Below are 4,450 nucleotides of genomic sequence, written 5' to 3'. Positions count from 1 at the left end.
TTTTTCTTTTTTGAGACAGAGTCTCAAGCTGTCACCCTGGGTAGAGTGCTATGGCATCACAGCTCACAGCAACCTCCAACTCTTGGGCTCAAGCAATTCTTCTGCCTCAGCCTCCCAAGCAGCTGGGACTACAGGCACACCCCACAGTGCCTGGCTGTTTTATTTTTGGTTGTAGTTGTCATTGTTGTTTGGCGGGCCCGGGCTGGATTCGAACCCGCCAGCTCTGGTGTATGTGGCTGGCGTCCTCCCTGTTGAGCTACAGGAGCCAAGCCCTATCACAGTTTCTTGGCTGATTTCCTCCTCACTCTGAGTCTTTGCTGGTGGCTGTAGAAGAGAGCTCAGTACTAGTGAGCATTCTAGTCAGTGGCCAGCCCCTCTGACATTTGGGGGGCTGGTGAGCACACCTCCCCCCAATATCTCAGTTTGCATTGATCCATCCTCTGCTGTCTGCATTTGCAGGTGGAGGGCTTGGTGGTGTTGGTCCAGGGTTTGAACTCTGTGGTGATGGTGGTGGGAGAATTCGGATCCTTTATGTTCACTACTTCCTTCCTTCTCACAAGAGCAACTAACACCTTGTATCTCACACCAAGCCTCAGTTTCTCAGAGTGGGGCTCAGAGTATCAAATGTATCACATTCTCCTGGGGAGGGTGTCTAGAATACACAATCCTGGGCCCACCCTAGACCTCCTGAATCAAATTGTCTGGTGGTGGAAAACAGGGCCTGCCTATTTAATAAATTCCCAGTGATTCTTTTTTTGAAGCTGAGTCCTACTCTGTTACCCTGAGTAGAGAGCCATGGCATCATCATAGCTCACAGCAACCTCAGACTCTTGGGCTCAAGAGATCCTCTTGCCTCAGCCTCCCAAGGAACTGGGGACCACAGGCCCCTGCCATGATGTCTGGCTAGTTTTTCTATTTTTTATTAGAGACAGGTCTCGCTCTTGCTGAGGCTAATCTTAAAACTTCTGAGCCCTAAACCATCCACCCACTTCAGCCTCTCAGAATGCTAGATTACAGGCGTGAGCCTCCATCCCTGGCCCTCAATGATTCTTTTTTTTTTTTTTTTTTTGAGACAGAGCTTGATAGAGTGCCATGGCATCATAGCTCAGCAATCTCAAACTGCTGGACTTAAGCAATTCTCTTGACACAGCCTCCCAAGTAGCTGGGACTACAGGCACCCACCACAATACCTGACTATTTTTAGAGATGGGGTCCTGCTCTTGTTCAGGCTAATCTGGAACTCATGAGCTCAGGTGATCCACCTGCCTCAGCCTCCCAGAGTGCTAGGATTACAGGTATGAGCCACTGTGCCCGGCCTCCCCCAATGGGTCTTAAAAATTCAAGAATCACTGTGAGTTTGATAAAAATATTTTAAATTGAATATAAAACCAGCACATTGTACCCCAAGACTGCATTACTGTACACAGCTATGATTTAATTTAAATAAATAAAAAGAATCCCTGTGAAATCCCTCAGTGCTTGCAAAATGATTGACTAACCGGTTGACTGCTTGGGATGAACTGCTGCAGCGCTTCTGTGGAGGGCAGACCAAGAGGAAACTTAACATTTCCTCTCAATTTTCACAGCTCAGTGTTGCTGTATATCTAAAACTGCTCTTAAAAAATGACGACGAATATTTAGAGAAAAAAAAAGAGAGAGAGAGAAGGTTATTGCCTTCAAAGGAACTAAAGCATATTGTGGACTATAAAGGCTCAGCAGCAGAGCGGAGAGCCTCCTCCCTATTGCTGGTGGTGATGTCCTATTCAGTAAGGAAAGAAACCCACAGGTCCCTGAGCAGGTCCCAACCCACCCAATCCCAGCTGACTTTGCCCCAAGTCCTGAGAGCCTGGAGGTGATAAAAGACAGTTGCTCCTCCCTGCCCAGAGGAGCCCAGCTGTTTCCCCCAGCCTCTCATTCAGCCACCTGAAATCATTCACAGTTTTCCTGTCAGTTGGCCCTGCCACTGCAGTGTGGGAAGGGCCCCCCTGGCTGGGGTGGGGCTGCGTTTCATTTACTGTCAGGCTTGCTGCCTCTCCTTGGGCCTCAGCTGAACAGGTGCAGGCGGTGCAGCTGGGTGAAATGAGGACATTCTTTCTCTCCCTCCCTCCAACTCCCTCCCCCAACCCAGCCACACCCCAGTTCCTCCTCATTCTAAAGTTTCACTCCATCCATCCTGCAAAGTGCTGTGCCCCATGGGTGGGGACAACAGTTCAGGGAAAGTAGAAAGCAGCGGGTTTCCACTGCCACCCTCCCTTTCTGTTTTATTCAGAGGGCGTGGTGGTGAGATGGAAGGGAGGAGAGGGCTGCTCCAGGGACTATCTAGGTCAGACTTCGCCTATGGCTTCTAAGCTCTCAAAAGAAGCCCAATTATTTAAGTTGGTTAACTCATCCCCTTCAGGGTTGACTCCTCCTTGTCCCCTGGGAGAATGGGCATGGGGTGGGGATGGGGGTGAATGAGGAAATCCAACTCAGATCCACATTCTAGAACAAAAGTTCTCGAAGTCTAGCCTGCATCTGCATCCCTGTTAAAGCCAGACGGCTGAGGCCCACCCCTGAGATTCTCATTCAGCAGGACTAAGGTACAGTCCAGTCATTTGCATTTCCAATTTGTGGATGCTTCCCCTGTAGGCATAGGGACCACACTAGGCAAACCACTATTCTAGGGATCCTGTTAACTTTCTAATATTTGGGCCCTCAAGGAAGGTGAGCCCCCAGTGGTGGGCTCTAATCACAACCTTTCTCCCTTGCAGTTAGCTACATTTGGAGGGGGCTTCGGCTTAAGAGAACAAAGTACCTCTCTGCATGTTCCCCAACCCCAAGGGCAGCCCCCTCCAGGAATACCTCCTGCCATCTTGAATCTTTTGTTTCTAGATCTCCTTTCCTGTCAACTGCAGGGAAAGAGATGCTCCTATGTTCTCTGAAGTTTACCTTTCAGCCATATTGTATGGAATATTAGGCAGTCATTCAAAAGCATGAGGTGAATCTTTTTTTGGTGATGTAGCAGAGGTCCACTGTGCTTTATAGTAGAGCGAAACTGCTCAACTAGAGACGGAAAATGTCTCTATGTAAAAACAACCATAAAGCTATAAAAGAATATATTTACATGCACACATGTTCCCAGAGTGCCCAGCAGCAGTTAGCTCTGTTGGACTCTATCCCCTAACCCTCTCAGGATGGGAGATTTCATCACTTCTTTTCCCTAATCCCACATTTTAAAAATCTTGTCTTAGTTTATAATTAAAAACTGGTGGACAGCAAATATAGGAAAATGGTATAGTTCTGGAAAGCTACACATCAAGCTGTTAGCAGTAGGGAGTGGGAGGTGAGGCTGAGGGTTCTGTCACTTTACACACAGACATACTTCTGCACTGTTTTAATTTGTCTCAAGAAGTTCTTAGTTTTTTAATTTAAAAAATAAGACTAAGGCTGGGCTCCGTGGCTCATGCCTGTAATCCCAGCACTTGGAAGGCCAAGGCAGGTGGATTGTCTATTAAGCTCATGAGTTCAAGACCAGCCTGAGCAAGAGTGAGGCCCCCGTCTCTAAAAAATAGCTGGTTGTTGTGGCAGGTACCTGTAGTCCCAACTACTTGGGAGGTTGAGGCATGAGAATTGCTTAAGCCCAGAGTTTGAGGTTGCTATGAGTTGTGATGTCACGGCACTCTACTGAGGGCGACAAAATGAGACTCTGTCTCAAAGAAAAAAAGAAGACTGAGATATAGGCAGTAAAAAGTACAAAACAGCCTCCCCTTTCCCTCTCCTGGCTCTCCCGACAGCCCCTGGCTGGCCCTGCCAGCTGCTGCCTCAGCCTGCACATGCCACCAGCTGCTCTGCCATCTCCTTTCTTCCTGTCACCATCAGGTCTCACCATGAGTGGCCTTTGCTGCTTTCTCCCTTTCTTTAACAGCTACTCTTTTTACTTTAAAGCCCTACATTATGCTTTTTTGTTTGTTGATCACCAGCATTCTAGAAAAGAAAGAAAATTACATAGACTTTAAAACAGCATCCATGAGCATGACTCCATCTTGTCCACCCTTTTCTGCTTTTCGAAGCACACGCATGTCCTTTCATAATTGTAATCTGTACAAATGCTATTTTGTGTCCTGAAATTTTTTACGTCACCTAATTTTGTAAGCCCATCTATGTATGGACACAGCATCATTTCTTCTCTGAATGGTTCCATGGTTGTTCAGCCAGGGCCTGATTGTTAGGCCTTTGGGTGGTTTCCAGGTTTTTGCTATTTATTCATTCACCATTTTAACCCCCTGTATTTGGACTCCACCTCCTTCCAGACTCTAAAAACTGCCCTCTTAAAGGTCAGTGCTGTTGGTCTTCCCTCCAATCCTACCAGCTTCTGCTCAGTCCTTGACTAAGCCCTTGTCCTGACTTTAATTGGACTTGGCCTTATGAGTGAGCCACCCTCACAGTCATCCACCAGCCCATCTGTCAAACT

Source organism: Otolemur garnettii, unplaced genomic scaffold (genome assembly GCF_000181295.1).
Source record: "Otolemur garnettii isolate 467f Iridium unplaced genomic scaffold, OtoGar3 scaffold00031, whole genome shotgun sequence".
NCBI lineage: Eukaryota > Metazoa > Chordata > Mammalia > Primates > Galagidae > Otolemur > Otolemur garnettii.
The sequence above is the reverse complement of the archived record's forward strand: the minus strand, read 5'-3'. Positions refer to the sequence as shown.